This window comes from Rhincodon typus, chromosome 10, assembly GCF_021869965.1.
Source record: "Rhincodon typus isolate 14 chromosome 10, sRhiTyp1.1, whole genome shotgun sequence".
In the NCBI taxonomy this organism is placed as follows: domain Eukaryota; kingdom Metazoa; phylum Chordata; class Chondrichthyes; order Orectolobiformes; family Rhincodontidae; genus Rhincodon; species Rhincodon typus.
The window spans coordinates 68,842,118-68,868,511 of record NC_063341.1 but is presented as its reverse complement, the minus strand read 5'-3'; positions in this window follow the sequence as shown (position 1 = coordinate 68,868,511).

The following is a 26,394-nucleotide window of genomic DNA, read 5'->3' as shown; positions in this document are numbered from 1 at the left end:
GTTGCACTCTGTATGGTACAATCTGCCCGTAGAATATGCAAAACAACACTTTTCACTGCACCTCGGTAGATGTGACAACAATCAATCAATCAATCAATAATAAATCAATTAACCAACCTTCTGAGCTCCTCTATTCTTGCCTCTTTAGCACATCTCCAGTTTTAATTGCCGTCCCATGGGTGGTTATGTCTTCTGTTGTCTAGTCCCAAATTTTAGAATTCTCAGCCTTCATCTCTCTATTTTGCTTTTCTCCTTTAAGACACTCATTAAAGCCTGCGTCTCTGAGCAAGTTTGAGCTCATCCGACCTAGTACTGCCCCATGTGGCTCAATCTCGGACTTTGCTTCACAATCGCTCTGGCAAAGCGCCTTGGGAGGTTTCACTGAGCTAAAAGTGCTATGAAAATATAAATTGCTGCTGTGCATGGCTACTTGTGGCAGGAAATAAAAATGGTTGGGGGGGGGGGGGGGTTGGGGGGGGGCGGGATGGAGAGGGAGGTCTCTACACAAGCCACCCTCCAGACACAAATACCACCCAGGACTGACATCAAACGACAAAGTAGTCAAGGCCTGGTCTGAAGCTACAGCTGCATTTCGAATTTGAAAGAAAGTTGAAAAGTTGCGATTTCCCTGGCGGAAGCAGGAAAAGCTCAGTGAATTTTTCTTCCCGATCATGCGAGGCCAAGCGAAAGCATCATTTCTGGCCACCTTAGCGAAGATCAGTGGAACCCGGCCTCAAACATGAGATCTCTGGGGTCAACATGACACAACTCTGTGAAGACAATGGCATCACTAACAGAGCCAAACTGGAGTTTCAGTCCATCACCGTCAAGCACAACTCGAAAATGATTTATTTATGAACTTAAAAGGGAACCTTTTAACTTCAGCACCAAATACCATTTTTTTAATCAGTTGCTAAAGCAAATGGAGAATTTATCAGATGGGATTTTTCTGGCTTTAGTTAACTGATGAATGCAAATCTCTGTTAATTATAAATACTGCAGAACTTTTAAAGATTGAATCTTATCTGACAGTGGGGAGGAAAAATAATGTAATCTTAAGTAGATTGTTATCTGTAATCAAATAGCAGCTAATGCAGAGCAGGGGAAATTTTCCAATATTGTGCTCTGGCAGTGAACCTCTCTGTCTGGAACCAGCAATTCAGGAACATACCACATTAATGTAAGGTGTGACACACACTGAAAGCAAGAGCCCTGTTTACCACTGGATGCAGAAATGGAATAGGATGTGAGCAGGTCTACAGCTACCCCCTGGAGAGGCAAACTCCCACCTCGATCCCACTCCCCGGGACATTTTCCATTCGGCAATATGGAAGGAGAGGGGTGGGGAGAATGAGGAGGGCCGCCTGCTCATTGGTGGCACATAGCCAAATAAAGACACTTTATTTTTCAGGTAACATACAGATTACAGTCCCACCCGAGACTGAAATACAGACAAGAGGTTGAAGAGAGGGGTTACCAGATACCCATCCAGCTCAGGTGGAAACGCCTCCAAACAGCACAGCTATAGCCGAAAGGCCTCAGCTGAGCGATCACCTCCTCCAAGGTCATAGTCTGGCAGCTGTGGACTTTTTGATCCTTGAGATCGTTCTTCAGTGGGCACTGGCAGCTTGAGCAGCAAACACAGAGAAACTCAGCTGGTCTGGCAGTATCAGTGGACAGAGATCCAGAGTCTTTTCTTTACATTCGCTCATAGGATGTAGGCTTCATTGACTAGGCCAGCATTTATTATCCACCATTAGCTGCCCTTGAGAAGGTGGTGGTGAGCTGTCTTTTTGTACCGCTGCAGTCCACCTGCTGTAGGTAGACCAATAATGCCCTTAGGGAGGGAATTCAGACGGAGATGAGGAGACAGTTCTTCACCCAAAGAGTGGTGAGCCTGGGGAATTCGTTACCACAGGAAGTAGTTGATGCCAAAACATTGAATGTATTCAAGAGGTGATTAGGTATAGCACCTGGGGCGAATGGGATCAAAGGTTATGGGGAGAAAGCAGGATTAGGCTATTGAGTTAGATGATCAGCCATGATCGTGATAAATGGCCTCCTCCTGCTCCTATCTAGTATGTTTCTATGTAATTCCAGGATTTTGACCAGCGACGTGAAGTAACAGCCATATCATAGAATCCCTACAGTGTGGAAGCAGGCCATTTGGGCTATCAAGTTACACCAACACTCTGAAGATTATCCCACCCAGATCCACCCCTCCGCTATTTCTGTAACCCTGCATTTCCTATTGCCAATTCATTTAACCTGCACATCTTTGGGCAGGGGGAGGAAACCAGAGCACCCAGAAGAAACGCACATAGACACAGGGAGAATATGCAAAACTCCACACAGACAGTCACCCGAGGCTGGAATTGAATCCCAGTCCCTGGTGCTGTGAGGCAGCGGTGCTAACCACTGAGCCACCATACCACCCCAAGATATATTTCCAAGTCAGGATGGTGAGTGTCTTGGAGGGAAACTTGCAGGTGGTGGTGTTTCCATGTATCTGCTGCTCTTGTCCTGCAGGAAATACGGTGTTTGTGGGTTCAGACTGTGCTGTTTGAGGATTTTTAGCAAATTTCCGTAGTTCTGAATAAGAGTCATACCAGCCTCAAAACGTTAACCCTCTTTCTCTCTCTCCACAGATGCTGCCAGACCTGCTGAATTTCTCCAGCATTCTCTGCATTTGTTTCAGCTTTCCAACATCCACAGTATTGGGCCCTTACATTTTGAGGAGGTCTCTGTTTCTCTGAACTCGATGGGCATTATACCCCACCGTAACTCTGGACTGCTCCTGATGATGTGGTGAATAACCTATTGACCCTCCAGCCTTGGAGTCGTCCTGAATTGGTCCGGGCTCATGGGTACAGCTGCTCAATTCGCTTACCTCAGCAAAAATCGTCATCGGTCTCTTGGAGCCTGTTTGATGCTTCTCAACACTTCCTCGTGAAGTCATGATCAGTGCCGATATGGGAAAATCCAGCGCAAGGTTTCTGTTCACTTCCATCAACATTCTGATAACCAAGCAGGAACCCCCTCCCACCACAATCTCTGTGCACCGATGGCCAGAGTATTCCCAATTAACTTGTTAAAAAGCAACGAGCAAACCCAGTTCCAGTGAGAAGTATGTCACATGACTAATGCAAATGTTTCAACGAATTGTTCATAGATGTTTAGGGTAGAGCCAACTACTTATGCACTGTCACACTTTATGAAGTACAGTTACTGCCATGAGGCAAATGCAGTCGCCAATCTGAGCACAGCAGGACTCCACAAACAACACTGCATTGGATAGCCAGTTAATAAATTCTTTAGCTCAAAACCTTGTCCTCTGTGGGCTGATCCTAGGGATTCATACCAAGATAAGCATTAACTGCTGCTGGAGGACCATTAGCTCTGTCTTACGTAAACCCTGCTGGTCTTTCAGTGTTGTTGATGACTAAGCACTGCAGACTGACAGATGCTAAAGTCCGGGACCTCATGTTGGGCACCTGCTACACAGAATTAATAGAGGAAAGTCCACTATCTAAGACTGTCAGGTATGGTATACTAAAGGTCTGGAAATGTCATAAAGACCCTTGGGCAGTATTCACTGAGAAATGTTTCTAAGGTTTTGGAATAGATTTGTAGCTCGGGTTGTGGTTGGTTGGCTCGCCGAGAAATGTTTAATATAAAATCCAAATGTACGATGTAAACATAACCTGTGACAGCAAATGTAGTGAGGCTCCTCATGTACTATACCAAAGAAAACTGTTCTGTATTGCATTCTAACTGACACAGTTAATGATAGGGTCCTGGGGAGTGTTGTCAAACAGACAGACCTATAGGTTCAGATACATAGTTCCTTAAAAGTGGCATCACAGGTAGACAGGGTGGTGAAGAAGGTGTTTGGCGCACTTGTCTTCATTGAGTACAGGAACTGGGATGTCATCTTGTGGCTGTACAAGATATTGGTGAGGCCACTTTTAGAATACCGTGTACTATTCTGGTTGCCCTGCTACAGAGGGAGTATTATTATATTGGAAAGGGTGCAGAAAAGATGTTACCTGGACTGGAGAGTTTGAGTTATAAGGAGAGGCTGGATAGGTTGAGAATTTCCCTGGATTGTAGGAAGTTGAGGATTGACATTATAGAAGTTTATAAAATCACAAAGGGCATAGATAAGGTAAATAGCAATACACTTTTCTCTAGGGTAGGGGAATTCAAAACTAGGGGGCATGTGTTTAAGGTGAGAGGATAAAGATTTGAAAGGCACCTGCAGGTATCATTTTCACACAGAGCGTAATGCATATATGGAATGAACTGCCAGAGGAAGTGGTAGATGCAGGTACAGTTAAAAGACATCTGGACAAATGCATGAATAGGAAAAGTTTGGAGGGATATGGGCCAAGTACAGGCAAATGGAACTAGTTTAGTTTGGGAAACCTGGTCGGCATGGACAAGTTGGACCGAAAGATCTGTTTCCGTTCTGTATGACTCTTTGACGCTATGTATCATCAAAGTTGATGAACTTTACAAATGTTATGAATGAAGTTGTAGAAATAAAAGTTTATTTGGTAATCCTCCCTAAGTGGTGAATATTCACCAAGACAGCAGGGAGAGTTCCTGTCCCTCTTCAAAAGAGTGCTGAGGATCTATAACACTCATGTGAGAGAACAATAGAGGAAAGAATGTGGGGCAGTGTGGGGAAATGCAGAGAATGGCTGGGTGCAAATTGTCCCTCATATCACAGGCATGATAGTGCTATGGTAGTAGTAAAATTAGATGACTAATTTTCGACTTTCTTCATCTGAATTTAACACCTGGGACCTTCAATGGGCATGGACTTTATAGGGCGGCACGGTTACTAAGTGGTTCAATGGTTAGACTGCTGCATCACAGCACCAGAGGCCCAGGTTCGATTCCACCCTTGGGCTACTGTCTATCTGAAGTGTGCATATCCTCCCCGTGACTATATGAGTTTCGTCCGGGTGCTCCAGTTTCCTCCCACAGTACAAAGATGTGCAGGTTAGGTGGTTAGTATGGGTGCTAAATCACCCATAGTATCCAGGGATGTGCAGGCTAATTGGATTAGGCATGGGAAATGTGGAGTTAAAGGAATAAGGTTGGGGGGGATTATGGGTCTGGATGGGATGCTCTTCAGAGGGTCAGTGCGGACTCAATGGGCTGAATGGCCTGCTTCCACACAATAGGGATTCTATGGTATAGAAAACATTGATTTCAGATAAATATAGTTGTCACCTGTCTGGACTGAACCAAGTTTCGTGAAATCATCAATAAACAAGACCTTGTCTGAACTAAAATTAACATGTCACCAAAATCATCAAAATCAATCACTCAGGTCTCTGTCTCCTGTTTGATTTACACGTTTATGGAAGATTTACATATTGGGGTGGAAGGCACCTGTAGATTATCAAGCTTGAGAAAAATAATGAAGCCAGACTCAAGAATACATAAAGGAACTGCATTTCAGGCAACAGATTTTGGGGCAGAAGAGAGGTGAATGATGGATTCATAACAGTGGGTGTAGAAGGCTTGTTCTCTTCCTCCCTGTTTGTTCTCAGCTTTCAAAAGACAGTACCCATTGAAACGCAAATCAGAAAAAGATTCATTCACTCAAAACTCAAAGATACCTACAAATTTTGCTGCTGCTGAGGATACAAGTCATCAATTAAACAGCCTTTGGTCTTAAATTAAACTGAACACCTCAAAGACTTTTTAATGCACATATTCTCGATCCTTCTCTTTGCACTGACACTGTCCTGTTTTAAGTTTTATACCTTTGGTTATGTGCTAATTCTTGTCAAGTCTTATTGTCTCTTTCTCAGGATAGTAGGTAATAACATTCAACACTTTTCACTCAAGAAAACCATGCAATTTGCTTATTCATTTTGACGACTAAGATATTTTAATTGAAGTGTGGTATAGGTGTGCGCTAAAACATAGTGAAAACTCTGTTGTGGTCACTCGAGAGCGTTATAAAGAGGGAAACCAACTCATCACTCCACATTTGGTCACAACAACGTGTAGAATGGGCAGAATTGTTACCGCCTAGAAGAAAGCCATTCAGCCCAGATTGTCTGTGTTGGCTCATTGAATGAACAGTTAATCTAGTGCCACTCCTGTGCCTTTTCACTGCAACTCTGCCCATTCATCCTCACCAGATTCCCTTTTGAAAGCCTCAATTGAACCTGCCTCCACCACACTCTCAGGCAGTACATTTCAGGTCCTAACCACTGACTGAGTGGAAATGTTTCCCTACATGTCCCCTCTGCTTCTTTTTCCGATTGTCTTAGATCTATGTCCTCTTGTTTTCAATTCTGTGTGCAGTGTAAACAGTTCCTTCCTTTCTGTTCTGTCCAGACAGAGACTAAATAGTGTGATCCATGCAGAAAATTAGAGATGGGCCATTTAGGAGAGAAAACAGGGCAGGTATTCAATGACAAGTGTCCTGGGAAATCTGCAATTCCCTTCTTGTAAAATATCATGAAAGCTGGGTGAATTCAACTTTTCAGGATTGTGATTCATGATTTTTTTTTAAGGGTATCAAGGAATTTTGGAGGCACGTTTTATTTTTATATTCACTTGTGGGACATAGGCATTGCTGGCAGGGCCAATAGTTCTTGTCCGTCCCTAGTTGCCCTTGAGAAGGTGATGGTGAGCTGCCTTCTTAAACTGCTCCAGTCCATGTGCTGTAGGTAGACCCACAAAATGTCATCAGGAAGGGAATTCCAGGATTTTGATCCAAATGTTGGGTAAATTGAGATTGTTTTAGGGAAAACTACTCTCTCACAGGATGTGGACATTGCTGGCTGGGCCAACATTCATTGCCCTTCCCTAATTGCCCTTAAGAAGGTATTGGTGAGCTGCTTCCTTGAATCACTACAGTCTGAGGGCTGTTGGGATACCCACAGGTCTGTTCTGAAGGGCGTTGTAGGATTTTGACCCAGTGATAGCAACGGAACAATAGCCTTTTTCCAAGTGAGGATGGTGTGTAGTTTGAAGGGGAACTTGTACGCTCTGGTGTTCCCATGCATTAGCTACCTTCATCCTACTAGGTGGTAGAGTTGCTGCAGTACGTTTTGTAAATGGTCCACACTTCTGAAACTGGAACTCAGTAGCAGTGGCAGTGAATGCTGAAGGTGGTGGATGGAGCTCCAATCAAATGGGCTGCTTTGACACACCCTCTCCACACCAAGTTGAGTTTCTTGAATGATATTCCACCTGCATGCACCAGACAAATGGAGAATATTCCAGCACATGTCTGTCTCATGCTTTGTCAATGGTGGACAGGCTTTGGGGAGCTAAGAGGTGTGTTACTTGCTGCAGTCTTCCTAGCTGCTGATGTGCTTTGGTGGCTGCAATGGTTGGTCCAGACTGAGTTAAGGTACCGTGATCTAACTGAATGGTGTAACAGGGTGTTATGGACCAGACAGGACTCCCTCAGAACATAATAAGAAGGTAGCCTATTCCCTAACTTCTCCTATTTTAAAGGTAAATGTCAGTTGCTTATGTTCCAGATGCAATTCGATTGGTCAAACAGCTCGAATTTAGCAAAATACAATTTATTCATACACTATAGTTAAAATACAACAAAAGAGAGGGGAACTTGGAGCAACTTAACTCTATTGGAAAACTTAATAGAATAATAGATACAGAAACTATTACTAATTAACTGTTCCATTCCTGAAACATACCCTTGGCAAAAGGCAAATTCAGAAAAACAGATTGTCTCATGTTCAATCCTATCAGCAAGAAAAATACAGCTTCCCAGAAAGAGAGAGAGAGACAGGTATTTTTCTTCCACAATCTCAGTTCTCACTTGCTAACTAACTAAAGCAAAGCCTGCAAAATCCTAGATCTGTGTTGGTCTCCACCCACTCATGCTTCTATTAAAAAAAAACACCCAAAACTTCACAAGTTGTTTTTCGTCTCTTCATAGACTACTCGGCACCTGTCGCTCAATCTCTCTCTCTAAACAGAAGGACAAAATAACTTCCTAAAGCCACAGTATTGTCACCAGGGTCAGAATGGTCTTCGTTTGTCCAGCTAGTGTGGCTCAGTGATCCATAATGTAGCAGAGTTCTTCCACTCTTGTAGCTCTGAGCATTCACATGGAATGGAAATGCTTTTTAATAAAGAAGCCTGTTCCAAAACCCAATTGGGAGACAAACAGGAGGCTGAAAGGACACAGCAGGCCAGGCATCACCTGGAGGAAAGAAGAAGTCAACGTTTTGGGTATTACACTTCTTCAGAATATTAAGGAACATCACAATATTCAGGAACATCACAAGTTTAAGTTCATTCCTGAAGTAGGGTAATACCCGAAACGTTGACTTCTTCTTTCCTCCAGGTGATGCCTGGCCTGCTGTGTCCTTTCAGCCTCCTGTTTATCTACCTTGGATTCCAGCATCTGCAGTTTTTTTGTCTCCAAAACCCAATGCTTGGCAATAGGAAATATTTGGCCCCTCGTCCTGTTATCCTCCTGAAATGCAGTTTGTGATCTTTGACTTAGCAGTTATGCAAAAATTACATTTGCTAGAGTAAACAACAATAGTTCAAAAAAAAGATCAGTATAATGAATTCAACTTGAAGGGCTTTTGTAGTTGTGAACCTAGCTACAAGTACTCCATAATGTCAGGCACACTGCGGTTTATTTGAAAACTAATCACGCTCAAAAATTAATCATCAGCCACAAAGAATCACAATGGGACAATGGTAAGTAAAGGATGTACTTTGACTGGAATATTATTATTCAAATGAAAACAACTTCATTGTGAGACCGATTTTTTAATTAGTGGATACTGTTGCTGATTGTTGAAAAGTGAAACCTTGGTTTTCGTACAGTTTTCAAAATGTGACTGGCAAACTGACAACTGGGTAATTCATCGATCAAGAGCCACTTTAAAAACAAAGACAAAACAAAGCTCCCGCTACAAATCTCAGCAGCATTAACCCCCCCCCCCCCCAAAACACACACACACACACACACACTAAATGGCCTCTAGCCTGAGGAAAGCTCGAAAAATATGCAGCCGATTTGCAACTTTTTTTGTCCGTTTTTCTGTTCCAACTTGTCTCATAATAAAGTTTGATGATTGGGGTGTGTGGAGAATTAAGGTAAAACACAGTCTCAGAGTCCCTGAAGTGTTCAGGTCATCTTGACAATATTAAGGAACATCACAAGTTTAAGTTCATTCCTGAAGGATAAATGTTATTACTACAATCGGCGCTCCCTTGTAGCCAAGAATGAGGATCTTCCATGTGTCTGATATGAGGCCAGTAATGAGGGTAGAACTTGTTTCCGCTGGCAGCAAGGTCAGGATCCAGAGAATGAAAATTTAAAATAAGTGGTGAAAGCACCAGAGGGAGGCGATGCGGATATTTTCATTCGATCTGCAGTGAGTTGTTCTGTAAAGTACTGCATGAAAGCAGATTCAGTTCTAACTTGCTGAAGGGGAATTCGATCCCTACTTCTTGAAGAACACAAAAACACTTCCAGGGTTATGGGGCAAGAGCAAAGAGTGGGATGAATTGTGGATCGTTCGTTCAAATGCACGTCCCACCCCATTCCCACTTCCCGTCCCTGGGTGTCTGATTCTAACCAAATTTCCCTGGTAATGTTTGACTCGGTATCCAATTGGATTTTCCGTCCGTTCCCGCATCAATAGAACCCCAACCCAGTGAAAGATGGAGCCAGATTCATTTCCACAGGCTTTGAAATGAGAATTGGGATTAAATACGATACGGGACCTGAATGAAAGGCTCTTGTTTGCTGCTGTTACAGCATGTGATGTTGCTGCACTCGCTGTCACTCTCTGTGTGGGAGAAGCTGGTTTTAGAAACTGTCCAACACTGTCCCGCTCCTGACCTCTTGTTGCTTCTCTCTCTTGCCCTTGCCTGTCGCCTCCACCCCTCTCTTCTCCGCTGACCCCTCCCCTCCCCTCCTCTCCTCTCCCCTCCTCTTCTCTCCCCTCCTTTCCTCTCCCCTCCTCTCCCCTCTCCTCTCCCTTCCTGTCCTCTCCCCTCCCCTCTCCTCTTGCCTCACCTCCTCCTCTCTCTTCTCCCCTGACCACTCTACTCCCCTCTCCCCTCCCTGCCCCCTCCCCTCGCCTCACCTCTTCCTCTCTCTTCTCCCCTGTCCTCTCTGCTCCCCTCCTCTCCTCTCCCCTCACCTCCTCCTCTTTCCCCTCCCCTCTCCTCCCACTCACTGCTCCATTTGTCACCAATCTTGCCACCACACTCTTAAATCTAGTACCCTCACTGGTCCACTCCCTGGAGCACCAGACAGGGGCAGTGAGGAGGTGGGATCATGTGGGGGTGCAGGGAGTTGGGTGGTGAGATGGATGGAGAGTAGGGGAAATGAGTGGAGGAAGTGACTGGGAAAGGGAGTTGGAGGGGGGTCAGTAGGGGGCTGGGGGGGAGAATGTGAGTGGGTGTTGGGGGGTCAGCGGGGGAGCCATTAGAGGGGAGAATCAGTGGAAGTTCAGTGAAAGGTTGTCAGTGGAGGGAGGTCAGTGGAGGGAGGTCAGTGGGGAGGGTCAGTGAGGGGGCTGTCAGTGAGTTTGGGTTTGAGGGCAGTGTGGGGAGGTGAAGGGTCTCAGTCAGGGGGCCAGTGGGGGGGGTGGGGGTATTGGGAGGTGAGGGGGCAGTGAATGGGGGTAGGGGACAATGAAGGACATGTGAGGGAGCAATGAGGGAGGGATAGGGGCAGTAAGGGAGATGTGAGGATGCAGTGAGTGGGGCTGTTGAGGGGGCAGTGAGGGAGGGGGTGGGAGGCAGTGAGGGAGGAGTAGGGAGCAATGAGGGATGGGTGAGGGGGTGGTGAGGAAGAAGTAGGGGGCAGTGAAGGAGGGGTGCGGGGGTAGTGAGTGAGGACAGTGGCTGGCGGTGGAGGTCCTAGGTGGAGACTGCAGTGTGGGTCGACAATGATGGAACCAGCTGATCCACCTTCCTGTTCCCAGTGCAATGGCCAGAGGCAGAGTGAAACGGAAAACATTTGTGATGAGACTAATTTTACTCAAGCTTGTTGTCCTCACACATGGTTTAGTCAGACAAGCACTTCCCACACATATGTGTAAATTGATATTGTAGTCACAGCACGAAGAACACATCTCCTCATCTCCGTTCAAATTACCATGAAGAAAACATCCTCACCTAAGTGCAAATTAATTCTCATTCTGTTCTTATCCTTTACACAAGAAGCCTTCGCTTTCAATAAAAGACTTCATTGCAAAAGAGCTCAGAAGTTATTGCATTAGGTTTTTGTTTAAGAGCAACATAATATGCATCTCCTGTTCCCAAGTCTACTTCCCAAACTTTAATATTTTTCTACCTCCTGCCTTATAATCTCTCGTAAACCAGAGCTCATCCAAATCTCTGGAACTCTTTGTCTAATTCAAGACCAAATCACATTTCGTCATCGGTGGTCCCTCACAGACAAGGATGACTCTCTCTCACTCTCACTCTCAGGGTGAGTCCACAGGTGGCTGTACAGACCGATATGGCTACCGCAGGCTCTGTTACGTTTTGGGCAGAAGGGGTGGGTGGGTGGGTTTCTTTCGCTTGGCTTCTGCTCTTTCCTGAGGGCAAATCTTGAGGTGCCAGACACCTTCCTGGATGCTCCTCCTTGAATGGTCTGGGGCCAGTGATTCCCAGGTGTCTGTGGGAATGACGCGCTTCCCCAGTGGGGCCTTGAGGGTATCACTGAAGTGCTTCCTCTGTCCATTTGGGGCTTACCTGCTGTTTCGGAGCTGGGAGTAGAGCACCTGCTTGGGGAGACTCCTGCTGGTCATGTGGATGCCCAGCCCATCATAGCCGATCAAGGGTGGTCAGTGTCTCAGTGGTGGGGATGTTGGCCTGGTCAAGGACACTGGTGTTGGTTCATCTTTCTTCCCAGCAGATTCGCAGGATCTTGCCCAGGCAGCGTTGGTGTTACTACTCCAGCACCTTGACGTGTCTGCTGTAGACAGTCCACATCTCAGAGCCATACAGGTGGATGGGGACCACCACAGCTCTGTACACCATGATACTGAGGAACTCACTGACCTGCATAGACTTCTGAGCTGGCAAATTCTCATCCTGTTTCCAAATCTCTTCATAGCCTCACCCCTCACTCCCTTAATAATCACCTCCAACCCTCCAAGATAGCTGCGCATCTCCAATTGCCCGAGGCACACCCCTATATTTCTGACTCAGCCACATCGGAGCCCTGCCTTCAATCACTAGGCCCCAAAGCTCCAGATTTGGAGTCATAGAGTCATACAGCATGGAAACAGATCCTTCGGCCCAAATCGTCTATGCCGACCAGGTTTCCTAAACTGAACTGGTCCCATTTTCCTGCATTTCGCCCATATCCCTCCAAACCTTTTAAATGTTGTAACTGTACCCACTTCTACCACTTGCTCTGGCAGCTTGTTCTGTATATGCACTACCCACTGTGTGAAAATGTTGCCCTTCAGGTCCCTTTTAAATCTTTCTCCTCTCACCTTAAACTTATGCCCTATAGGTTTGGACTCCCCTATCCTGGAGAAAAGACCTTGGCTGTTGACTTTATCTCTGCCCCTTATGATTTTATAAACCTCTATAAAGGTCACCCCTCAGCCTCCCACACTCCAGGGAAAGAAGTTCCTACCTATTCAGCCTCTCCTTATAACCCAAACCTTCCAGTCTTGGTAAGATCTTTGTAAATCTTTTTTGCATTTTAGTAACATTTAATAACAGTTTAGTAACATCCTTCCTATAGCAGGGCGACCAGAATTGTACGCAGTACTCTGAAAGTAACTTTACCAATGTCTTGTTCCCTGAACCTTTCTGCATCTCTACTTTTCTCCTTTTCTTCATGACACTGATTAAAAATCTACTCTTTCCACCAAGATTTGGTGCCTCTGTTCTGACATCTCTTTATGTTGTCCAGTGTCGCACTGTGAGTGAAGCAGCCTGGGATGTTTTACTGGGCTGTATCAATAAAGTTGCTTTGTCACCACAACAAAATACTGATGGCACACTCAACCCCAGGCGCAGGGATATTTTCTCTCCCCATGGCTTCCTCGGCGTTGGCTTTCAAGCAACATCTCACGGGCAGTGATTGCTGGACGCACCTCGCTCAGCCCAGTGATCAGCCTGACTGAAACAGAGAATCTGCAGCCATGCAGGAAATGCAGAGTCTGCAGTACGAGGCTAAACACACCGAGGTACTGGGTAAGCACTCTACTTTCCCAGTCACTGAGAAAGGGCAACAACAAAGTCATCAACGTCACTCCCAGGAAGAAAACAGTCATCTTATCCAGTTCGAACATCATGCACTTGAAGTCATTTTTACAAATGTTCCTTATGGGCCACATTGCTTTTGTTGCCATCTTCCTGGTAAGGTCATATGTAGAGAGTAAAACCCTCAACCTCATCAATGTTGTTAAACCCCTCACATAGACAAGTATACTGTATCCTAGGATTCATGAATAGGGTCATAAAGTACAAGAGCAGGGACATCTTACTGACCTTGACATCTCTTTAAAGGTCAAGACAATAATTCACCCTCAGCTGGAATATTGCTTACAGGTCTGGAAGGATCTGGACACACTGGAGAGAGTGTAAAATAGGTTTAGGCGAATCGTTCCAAGTTTGGGAAACTTCAGACCGAGAATGAAGTGGGTCTCCTGAGTTGAACATCAATGTCCGGGTTAAAATAATTCTTGGACGTTAAGCTTACATGGTGTGTGATGGTACAGTGCCTTTAAAAGAGATGTGCCCTGACCTGTTTCTCTTGCAGAGAGGTGAGGACACAATGGTGCCAAAATGTCTCCTTCAGGCAGGCAGTTAGTAAACAACTTTTGAGTTCTCGCTAGGTGTTTTTATTTAAAATGAGGCAAAAGAATCATGAGTGGGCAGGGTCGGGCTCATCCATGCCCAAGAAAGCTTTTTGTTTCGCCAACAGTTAGTGAAAAAAGTTTCTCCCAGTTGCTGAGCTAAAGTTTGAGTTCCTGGCTGCCAGAGGGAAGTCTCAGACAGAGAGGCTTCCTTTTCAACATAAAAAGGGGCAGTTTGTTTCTTTCTTCTGGACTGGAAAGAGTCAGAAAATCGTAGCTGTTTTGCCTAGTGATGGAGCAAATGAATCACATCTTGAACACAACACCTTATACTTATCATTAGATAAAATATCAAAGTTAGGGTCTAGGCTATCTCCTTACAATACTTTGGGCGGGGTTTGGGGGTCTAGGCCGGTCCATAACAAGTGCAAAAACAGCAAAGCTGAGAGTCACACAGTTTGTTCCAGTGAATAAGATCACAAACACATCTCCTGAGAACATCCTGCAGGGTGTGTAGTGCTTAGCATCCACTCTGATCCTACACTGCTGACCTGGACAAACTCTTGGTACTGAAAATAGTTTTACAACTGAAAACATTACATTTCATGAAGGCATTGACGTATCCCTGACTCCAGGCCAATCTTTAGGTAAAAAACATACTCTCCTGTGGCCGGACTGGATGGATGCTGTCTGCAACTATTTGATTATGGCAACGGCCTGCTCCATTTCTTAATCAGATTCCAAGATGGTGGTTCTCCTGTGCTGTTGTTGTAATGTCCTAAATGTCAATAAGTATCAATCCTGCTGGAAGTGGCACTATGATTGTAACACAGCTAGAATACTATATAAACTGCTTGAAGTTCTGTATTGTTAGAGAAGCCTGTTGATGTGACAAGGATAAAATTGTCACTCCGCTGGTGCAAATAAAAACACCTTGTGTAGTGACTTGAAGATCTGGTGTTGAGTGTTTATTTCAAATACTCCATGATGGAGGAGTTGGGACAGGGCTCCTTGGACAGGAGAAGGTTAAGAACAAATTTGATGGAAGCTTTTAAAATCATGTGAGAGCAGGACAGTGTAGACAGAGAGAAAACGGTCCTGCCTGTAAAAGACTCAAGAACAAAAGGCACAGATTTAAAGTGATTTGCAAATGAAGTAAGGACGAGGGGAGATGAAATGATTTCGCACAGCAAGGATCTAGAATGCACTGTCTGGATGTGTAGTGGAAGTAGGTTCAATCAAGGCATGAGAGAGCACGAGATGATTATTTAAATAGGAATAATGTGCAAAATAATGGGAAAAAGGTAGAATTAGAATTAGCTTTATGGTCATATGTATTCACATAAGTTTACAAGTCACCACTTATGCTCTGAGGAAGGGTCACTGGACCTGAAATATTAACTCTGATTTTTTCTTCACAGATGCGGCCAGACATGCTAAGCTTTTCCAGCTACTTCTGTTTTTGTTCCTGATTTACAGTATCCACAGTTCTTTTGGTTTTTACTTATGGCGCCATCTTAGGAACCAAGGTACCTAGGTATAGTTTCTTCAACACAAGTTCTTAGAGAAAACAGTTAGAAAAATAAAGAAATACAAAGTCCAGCAATAAAATACAAAAACAGAGAAGTAAGCGCTCAGAATAACAGTCCTTCCAACACAGACCGCGCCAGAGAATGGCATGAAATCATGATGCTCACTCTGAGATCAGGTATGGACAAGATGGGCCGAATGGCAGCCACCTGCGCTGTAACATAACAATTCTGTGGTTCAGCGAGTGACAGACACTGAAGATGGAAGTGAGCAGGAAGGCAATATTTAGTGAGAGGATGTGACAGGCTGCATGCAAACAGTACACAAGACAGTACAGCAACACACCTGCCAATCTAGAAGGCTTCTGTCCCCTGACGTTAACTCTGCTTTTTCCACTGGTTTCATCCTTCACACTGGTCACAGATGAAGACGTCTGTGTGAAGACTTACTATTTAAAGATCATACATGAACATAAAAGATAAGAGCAGGACTAGACCAGGTGGCCTATTGAACCTTTCCTTTTAATTCACTCATGGAAGATGGGGATCTCTGGCTGGGCCATTATTTATTACCTATCCCTCAGAGGGCAATTAAAAGTCAAACACATTGCTGCAAGTCTGGAATCGCACGTAGGCCAGACCAGGTAAGGATGGCAAATTCCTTCCCTAAAGGGCGTGAGTAAACTGGATGGTTTTCTCCCCCAACAATCACTTCACGGTCATCATGAAACTCATAATTCAATTCAAATTCTACCGTGGCAGGATTTGAACCCAGATCCCCAGAACATTAGCTGAGTTTCTGGATTAATAGTCTAGCAATAATACCACTAGGCCATTGCCTCCCATCTGATCTGCCATTCAGTGCAATCCTGGGTGATCTTTGGTTTCAACCCCACTTTCCTGCCAGCTCCCCATATTCCCAAACCCCTATCTACCCAAACGTTAGACATATTCATTATTCACATGCTGTTTTACCAACCAGCCCTTGGTTCCAGTCTATCCAGTCCAGCTCTGTTTTGACTAGAAACAGAGAATGCTGGAGAAAGATTCAGATTTCCAACATCCGCAGTTTAATTCAGCTCTGTTCTTGCCCCACTCAAGTTCACTCTCCGCCAGTTAATTTTTCTTACTCTGAATAGAAAAGTTGTTTTCCAATCTCATCCTAAACCTTGTGATACAAGTATCCCTGCCCCCTAAATGTTCCTCCCACTGACACTAGACCTATACATCCCACCTGATTCTCTCAGTTCTGGCAGCATCTCCCTTCACATTGGTCAAGACACACTCTGCTGTAGGAAATTTACCTGAATACAGCCTGGGAATTCTTGTCTCTTGCTGCTCCTTACTCGACCATTAACCCAGTCCACATAAGAGCCTCTGTTATAACTACTCTGTAATGTTTACACCTCTCTGCAATTTCCTTACGGATTTGTTCCATTATATTTTTCCCACGAGCTGGCGTTCTGCATATTAACAGAGGAATGTCAATGCACCCTTTTTATTCCTGAGCTCTAGCCAAATTATTTCCGTCTGTGACCCTTTGAAACATCCCCTTCTCCAGTCCTGCAATGCTGTCCTTTATCAAAAACACCACACCTCCACTTTTTTCTCTGTTTCTCATCTTTTCTGTAGCCAGGAATATTCAGCACCCAGATCTGCCCTTCCTTGTGCCAGGTGTGCATGAAAAGAGCTGCCAGAAGAAGTTGTGGAGGTGAGTACAATTTACAATTTTTGAAAGGCATCTGGATGGGTACATGAATAGGAAGGATTTAGAGAGATATGGACCAAAAGCTGCCAAAGGGGACTAGATTAATTTAGGATATCTGGTTGGCATGGACGAGTTAGACCAAAAGGTCTGTTTCTGTGCTGTATATCTTTATAAATCTATGACTCTATTATTGCCAGAATATCATAGTCCCACATGGTAACCTATGCCTGGAACTCTTCAGTTTTGTTAATCATGCTCCATGCACTCACATAAATGCAGTGTAACCCTGATATAGACTTCATTAATTTCTCTCTTAGTCTGACTTTGCCTATTTACTCTATTCTAGAGCTATTTGCCAATCCCAGAATTTGTAACCCTTGGTAATACCTTCTAATATTCTCTCCTGGTTCCCACACTCTTGCTATGTTAACTTAAACACCACCCCCCCCCCCCTCCCAAACAGAATTGACAAAGTGCCTCACAAGGAACCCAGTCCCAGCTCTGTTCAGATGCAACCCATCTGCCTTGTGTAGGTGCAATCTCCCCTGAGCCAGTCCCAGCATCCTGAAAATCTGAAGCCCTCCCTCATGCACCATCTTTCCAGCCATATGGTCACCTGCCTTATCTCCTATTTCTGTTCTCACTTGTACATGGCACTGGGAAAAACCTGAGGATTATTACTTTAAAGATCCTGCTATTAACTTTCAACCAGCTCCCTAAATTCTGGTGTAGGGCCATACCCTCCTTCCTACCTGTGATAACCCCTACAGGTCACATGGAGAATCACTAATTAATCTCCCTGTGGAGTTTGATAAGTATAAGTTCTCTCAGTAACAGGCAATGGCCTGCCCAGCTGGAACTCATCACCTGAACCCTCTACCCAACAGACCAAGGAACTGCTGGTCAGTTGGCTCAGAGGGTTACAACATAGGTCTAGGGTTCAAACCACATGCCCACCAAACTTGCCAGCTTCAAACCGAGACTTAAATGAATTGCTTTTAGGGCCCTACTGTGGCTCAGTGGTAGTGTCCCTAGCCCTGAACTGGGAGGCCCCAGCTGCTCCAGAAGTGTGTGATAACATCTCTGAACAGATTGATTAGAAAAATACATCAAATACATAAAAAAAAAGCAGTCTCGGAATATTTAATTGGCTACACGGGTGATTACTGGTGGTAGTTAATAGGGGGAAGAAAAAGGATCATGGTGATTTGGTATTGGGAAAGTCACTCAGTTGTGTGTAATCGCATTTCAGAATATAAAAAAAAACTGACCCAGTTTTTGGAATGGTGATTATATTTCCAAGGGGAGGGGAACTTGAAGGTGGTGGTGTTCCCATATATCTGCTGTCTTTGTTCTTCTAGATGGAAGTGGTCATGGGTTTGAAAGGTGCTGTCTGAGGATCTTTGGTGAGTTTCTGCAGGGCATCTCATAGATAGTAGACACTGCTGCTACTGAGCGCCGTGATGGAGGGATTGGATGCTTGTGGATGTGGTGGCAATCAAGTGGGCTGCTTTGTCCTGGGCAGTGTGAAGCTTCTTGAGTGTTTTTGGAGCTGCACCCATCCAGGCAAGTGTATTCCATCACACTCCTGACTTGTGCCTTGTAGATGGTGGACAGGATTTGAGGAGTCAGGAGGTGAGTTACTCCCCGCAGTATTCCTAGTTGTTGACCTGCTCTTGTAGCCACTGTGTTTATGCAGCACGTCCAGTTGAGTTTCTGGTCAATGGTAACACCAAGGACGTCAGATTCATTGATGGTAACACCACTGAATGTCAAGAGGCAGCGCTTAGATTGTTTTTCCTATAATTACTTGCCACTTCCCTAGTCTATTGTCTCTTGCGAAAGATGTAGGTTTCTTTTTAATGTTAAAGGTGTTGCATAAATGCAAATTGGTGTTTCTGTGGAGACATTTCTGACAGCTGTTTTTTGGCTGGACAGACATACAACTCTGCCATTTTTCTTTTTGCTTAAAAATAACTTATTAATTAGAATGTACTGGCCAGTTTGAAAGTTAATTAGTGTGTATGAAAATAAAGTCAAAGAAAGCTGTTTGGTTCCGGCAGCCCTGTATCTTGGGCCTTATGCAGCCATGGTGCTAGGACAATGCAACACTTTGAAATTGCTAGAAAGATTTTGCCAAGGGATAGATCAGAACATGTGTATGAGGTAATGCAATTGCAGTAACAAACAATTACTTCATTTTCAAAATGCTTTTATAAAACACATGGGGAAGATATCAAAACAATATTGTAATCTTCCACTAGGTCTTGGAGCAATTATAGATTCTTACATTGTCTGCAGTGGTCATTACAACCATCTGGGTGTGTGTGTGTGACACACAACATATGAATAAGGAAAAATGAAAAACAAAGTTGCAAAGGTTTCATTCGACTGTGCATTAACTGACATAGATTCAGCCCAGGAGAGAGTTATGAAAGAAAATTAACAAATGGAAGCTTCTAATCCTCCTGGGATTTATCCTCAATTTATTCTGCACCCAAGATGTTCAATCTGGTGGAAAAATACCATCAAAAATGCTGGGCTACATGTAGGGACAGGTATGGTGTAAGAGTTGTCTCAAATGGAATGCTTTCTATTCCATAGAGTCACAGGAGTATTACAGCACAGGAGGAGGCCATTCAGCCAGTGCACCCGTACTGGCCCGTTAAATGAGCATCACTACCTCATGCCAATCTTGCGCTACCCCCAATCCCCCCTTACCCTTGTGTATTATTTTTATCAGAATAATCCTCCTGAATTTGAGCAGCTTTTGGATTTTGCTGTAAGGAAGGGGAGGGTCCAATTTTTGGGTAATATTTCCACATGCAGTAAACTTGTCTGGCCCTTGGTGTATTCGTGTATTTAAAGTCAATTGTTGGCTGTTAGATGCAGGATATTAAACCACAGCATTTTTGTGCCTGTGTTGTTTAGAATTATCCAATGCAGCAAATAGATTGAGTGTTTGATTTTGTGCTTTGCACAGATCCTACATTCAAGGCCGATTTTGTGTTGATTTGGGCCAAGGAAGCAAGTCAGTTTTAGCCTGGCTCATAAATTCTGTTTACCCAAAGTGCATTCCTGAAGGTGAACACCTGGTGCATCTTCAAAGTCAGCTGATCACTTGGAATTAAAGAGCTCCTGAAGATGTTTCCAAATAAGCTTTTGTCTAAATGGATTATTGTGCACTGCTGTCATTTTAATGAACAAATTATAATTGTCAAGCTCTATAGCATTAATTTAGTGATAACGGCATCCACTGATCAGCTTTTATGCTGTTCAAGGACCCTTTATAGAATACTTCAATTCAAAGATTCATAATATTTTGAGATATAGAGGGCAGATGAATGCAAGACTGAATGCAAAATGTTCACAAAAATCTTGTTTTGAATGTATTCTTCTGCATTAAACTAAGCTCCTTCTGTAATTTCTCAGTTAAATATCATTTATTTTATTGTGTGCTCACATGTGATATTAAAAAGATATTGCACCACTGGGGAAGGTTCACAAAACATTGACAAAGATTGATATTAGAATTGAGAGGTTAAATCATCAGAAAGGACTGACAGACTGGAGCTTTTTCTTCTAGACAAGGAAAGGTAGACAAGTGATCTGCAAGAGCCGTGTGAGATAATAGAATTTGTTTGGGTAGAAGTGGGGAAAATGTGGATGCAGACCTAAACAGAGCCTGTAAGTATTAAATAGAGGCATAGACATCTACAGCATTAAAATAGGCCCTTCAGCCCACCGGTCAAAAATGACAACTAACTATTCTAATCCCATTTCCCAGCACTTTGCTCATAACCTAATAGTCACTGATAACACCAATAGGGAATTGAAGAAACAGCTTTTTAGTAAATAGTGGCTAGAATTTACAATTCACTACTATTTGGGAGCAATTCAGGTGCATAGCATAGATACATTCACTGCATAGTTAGGTAAACATATGAGAGAAGGAATAGGAGATGATTCTTGTAAGGTTTTTGTGAAGCTAGCTTACACCAGTTGGACTAAAAAGCCAGTATCACCTTTGAAGCCTCAACACGAGTTAAATTACACAGTAGGGGGTTTGAACATCTGCTCAATCAGTGGAGTCTGCTGAATGTTGCAACTGCACAAATTATACTAGGCTCAGGTCACCTGAGAAACACAAATTGCCAATATATTGCGTATAAGATTATGAGGGGCATGGACAGAGTGAATGGAAAGCAACTGTTCCACTTAATCAAAGGGTCAATAACAAGGGGGTATCATTTAAAAGAGAAAAGTAGCAGTTTTAGAGGGGATTGGAGGAAAAGCTTTCCCACTATTCTGCAGCAAGTGTGTCCAGCTGCAGTTCCTCTCAGACTGCGTGGATCAGTTAGGGTGGCAGTTGGGGTCCCTGAGGATCATACAGGGGACAGAGAGTGTGATAGTCAGTAGCTTCAGGGAGGTGGTCACACAGCAGGTACAGTCAGGTAGATGGTGACCTCCAGGAGAGACAGGCAGGTAGCAGCAGCCAGGTCTTTGACACCACTGCTGGCTCTGCTGTAAAGCAGGATATGGCAAAGTCCAAGAGACCTATTGTGACAGAGGAGTCTACAGTCAGGGGCACAGACAGACATTTCTGTGTCGCGAGTGAGAGCCCAGGATGCTGTGTTGTCTCCTGGTGCCAGGGTCAAGGACATCTTGGAGCATTTGCGACAAATTCTCAAAGGGAAGGGTGAGCAGCCAGGGGTCGTTGTACACATTGGTACCAACTACATAAAAAAAAGGAATGAGGCGTTAGGCAGGAAAAGCAAGACCTCACAAGTCGTAATCTCTGGATTAATCCCTGTGCCAAGTGCTAGTGAGAGTAGAAATAAAAGGATAGGGCAGATGAATGCATGGCTGAGGAGCTGGTGCAGGGGGCAAGGATTCAGATTTTTAGATCATTGGAATCTCTTCTGGGGCAGAAATGACTGTACAAGAGGGATGGGTTGCACCTGAACTGGAGGAGGACGAATATCCTGGTGAGAAGATTTATTAGACCTACTCAAGAGGGTTTAAACTGGCAGGGGATGGGATCCTAAGCAGCAGTGAGACAAAAGAGACCTCGTCTTGGGAAATAAGGCAAGACAAGTGACTGAGTTATTAGTGACAGAGCACTTTGGGACCAGTGACCATAATCCTATGGAAAAGGGTAGGCCTAGTCCACAAGTTCAAGTTCTAAACTGTGGCAAGGCCAATATTGATGATATTAGATAGGAACTTTCAAAAGTTGACTGGGGGGAGACTCTATGCAGGTAAAGGGACATGTGGCAAGTGGGAGGCTTTCAAAAGCAAGATAAGCAAGAGTTCAGGGCCAGCATGTTCCTGTTAGTAAGAAGGGCAAGGCTGGCAGGAATAGGGAACACCAGATGACTAGAGATATTGAGACTCTGGTCAAGAAAGCGAAAGAGGCATATATCAGGTATAGGCAGTTGGGATCAAGTGAATCCCTTGAGTATAGGGGGTGTGGAGGACAAAATAGAGAGTTATGTGTACATGAAAAGAGCTGCCAGAGTAAGTAGAAGAGGTGGATATAATTACAAAATTTAAACGACATTTGGACAAGTACATGGACTTAGAGGGATATAGTCCAAATGCAGGCAAATGGGATTAATTCAGTTTAAGAAACTGGGCCGAAGGGTTGCCCTGCCTTATTTCGCAAGAGAAGGTCAAGTTTTGCTCCTTCTCTAATAGGTACATTTACATATTGATGTAGAAAAATTTTCTTGAACCCATTTAACAAATTCCTTACCATCCAAGCCTTTAACACTATGGCAGTCCTAGTCAATGTTTGGAAAATTAAAATTTCCTCCTATTACAACCCTATTACTCTTGAATATATCTGAAATTTCTCTACATATTTGCTCCTCAATTTCCATCTGGGATAGTCAGCATGGCTTTATGCGAAGGAAATCGTGTCTCACAAACTTGATTGAGGTTTTTGAGGAAATAACCAAAAAGATTGATGCAGGTTGAGCAGTAGATGTTGTTTACATGGACTTTAGTAAAGCCTTTGACAAGGTTCCACATGGTAGACTAATTAGTAAAGTTATAAAAATAGGATTCAGGATGAGCTTGCCAATAGTGTTCAGTTTGGAGTATTGAGTTCAGTTTTGGTGACCTTGCCATAGGAACGATGTTATTAAACTGCAAAGAGTGCTGAAGCAAGTTACAAAGATGTTGCCAGGACTGAAGGGACTGAGTTATAGGGAGAGATTGGAGAAGCTAGGACTTTTTTCTTTAGAGTGTAGGAGACTGAGGGGTTGGGGGGGAGGATCTTATAGACATGTATAAGATCATGAGAGGCATAGATAGGATGAATGCACTCAGTCTTTTTCCCAGGGTTGGGGAACCGAGGACTAGAGGGCATTAGTTTAAGGTAAGGAGGGGAGATAATACATGGAAACTTGAGGGGCAACTTTTTTACACAGAGGGTGGTATGCATATGGAATAATGCCAGCGGAAGAGGTTCAGGTGGGTACATTAACATCATTTAAAAGGCATATGGATGAAAACATGGATAGGAAAGGTTTAGAAGGATATGGGCAATTGCAGGGAAGCGGGGTTAGCATGGATGGACATTTTGGTCAGCATGGACCAGTTTGGGGTGAAGGGACTGTCTTTGTGCTGTAGGACTCTATGACTCTAATTGGATACAAGATTGGTTTGACTGGAGGAGACAAAGGATGCTGATGGATGGCTGTTTTTTGGACTGGAGGCCTGTGACCAGCAGTGCTCCACAGGGATTTGTAGTGGGACCACCTTTGTTTTGTCATTTATCTAAATGATTTAGATGAGAATAAAGAAGGCATGGTTAGTAAGTTTGCAGATTATACCAAAATTGGTGGTCTACTGGACAGAGAAGAAGGTTATCCAAGATTACAAAGAGATCTTGATCAATTGGGTCAATGGGCTGAGGAAGGAGAGGCGGGATTGGCTGGGGGTATTTTCCCTGAAGCAGCAGAGGCTGAGGGATGACATTATAGAAGCTTATAAAATACTGAGGGGCATGGATAGGGTGAAAAGCTAAAGTCTTTTCCCCAGGGTAGGGTAGTCCAAAACTAGAGGGCATAGGTTTAAGGTGAGAGGGGAAATATTTAAAAAGAACTTGAGTGGTAACCTTTTAAAATAGAGGGTCATACATATATGGACAGAGCTGCCAGAGGAAGTGGGAGAGGCAGATATAATTACAAAATAACACTTGGATGGGCATTTGAATACTAAGTATTTATAGGGATATGGGCCAAATGTTGGCAAATGGGGCTAGATTAATTTAGGATATCTGGTTAGCATGGACGAATTGGACCAAAGGGTCTGTTTCCATTCTGTATATCTCTGTGACTCTGACAGGCAGCTAGAGTTTAATTTGGATAAATGTGATGTATTGCACTTTGGTAAAGCAAACAAGGGACAGGACTAATACAAGTAATGGTAGGACGCTGCATAGTGTTATAGAACAGAGAGACCAAGGGGTTCAGGTACATAATTCTTTGAAATTTATATCACAGGTAGATAGGACAGTTAAGGTGTTTAGCATGCTTGCCTTCATTGCTCAGACCATAGAGTGCAGGAGATAGTAGGAACTGCAGATGCTGGAGAATCCGAGACAACAAGGTGCAGGGCTGGATGAACACAGCAGGCCAAGCAGCATCATAGGAGCAGAGAGGCTGACGTTTCGGGCCTAGACCCTTCATCAGAAAAGCCCTTTTCTGATGAAGGGTCTAGGCCCGAAACGTCAGCCTCTCTGCTCCTATGATGCTGCTTGGCCTGCTGTGTTCATCCAGCCCTGCACCTTGTTGTCATAGAGTGCAGGATTTGGGAGGTCATGTTGATGTTGTGTGGGACATTGAGGCCTCTTCTGGAGTAGTGTGTGCAGTTCTGGTCACCCTGTTAAGGGAGGATATTATTAACTGGAGAGGATTCAGAAAAGATTGACCAGGATGTCGAAGGGAATGGAAGGTCTGAGGTATAAAAATAGGCTGGATAGGCCATGACTTTTTTCACTGGAGCAATAGGAGGTTAAGGAATGACCTTATAGAGGCTACTAAAATCATGAGGGGCGTAGACAAGGTGAATAGAAGGGTGTTTTCCCTAGTTTTCAAAACTAGGGATCATTAAGATGAGGAGAGAAAGTTTTAAAAAGGACAATGAGAGGCAACATTTTTACACAGACAGTGGTTCGTGTGTGGAATGAACTGCCAGAGGAAGTGGTGGATGCAGAAGTGGTTACAATATTTAAAAGGTCTTTGAGCAGGTACATGAAGAGGAAACGGTTGGAGCTATATGAGTGAAACACAGGTAAGTGGCACTAGTTCAGTTTGATAACATGGTTGGCATTGGCTAGTTGGACCAAAGCATCTATTTGTATGCTGTATGACTATGACACGCAGAGGGTGGTGGCGGTCTGGAATGCATTGCCTGGGAGGGTAGTTGAGGCAGGAAACCTTACAAACTTTAAAAGTACAAGAATGAACAATTCAAGGCTATGGGCCTGGTGTCAGGAAAACGGGATTTGTGATGGTAGAAGTGTGTTTTTGGCAGTACAGGCTTGATGGGCTAAAGGGCCTCTTCTGTATGATTCTATGAATCTGTACTTGACCAGAACCCCCCAACACAAAGTCTAGTCACATACTGCCAGACTCTACCTCACCAAAACATTTCCCTCATGTTTCCACGAGAGCACCAACTGGCCACCAGCTTGTTTTTATGCCCTATGGGCATGTAGTCACCAAGAATTGTGCTACGATTTGGAAGCTTATATAACATTGAAATCCTTCACTGCCATCTTCCAAATACTTAGTTATTTTGCACCTGCTCATTGTGTGAGACAGCTCATTAAATTTGTGCTGTCTGATCTGTTACGGGATTGTCACCTGCAACTAATGTTATCCATACTTTCATGGGCTACATGTACCAGCAGAGAGATTGGGGGTGTTGGCACCACAGGTGGTTGGCACCATTTAAAGACAACCTTCACCTCTCAAGGAAGTTATCTTTAGAGAAGTGGCAGGCTGAAGAGGTAGGAAAGCAAAAACATGAAGCCTTCAAATACAGGTGAAAAGGCTCTTAGTACAGCACTGTGTACAGTGTGTTAACTCAATGTAATTACAATTATGTTGATTTTCCTTGAGCATTTTCCCTGTTTGCTTGATGGTCTTCACAAAGATGAAAAAAAAAATGAACTGTTTTATTAAGGACTGCCCCATTTTACTGAGGTAGTTTCAGGCCAATATGTATCCAACACCCTGCTCTGAAAACTCTGCTCACATTTTGACAAATTCCATCACAGTAGCTGAGGCACAATGCACAATGATTTTAAAACAATCAACCAACAACATTCTAA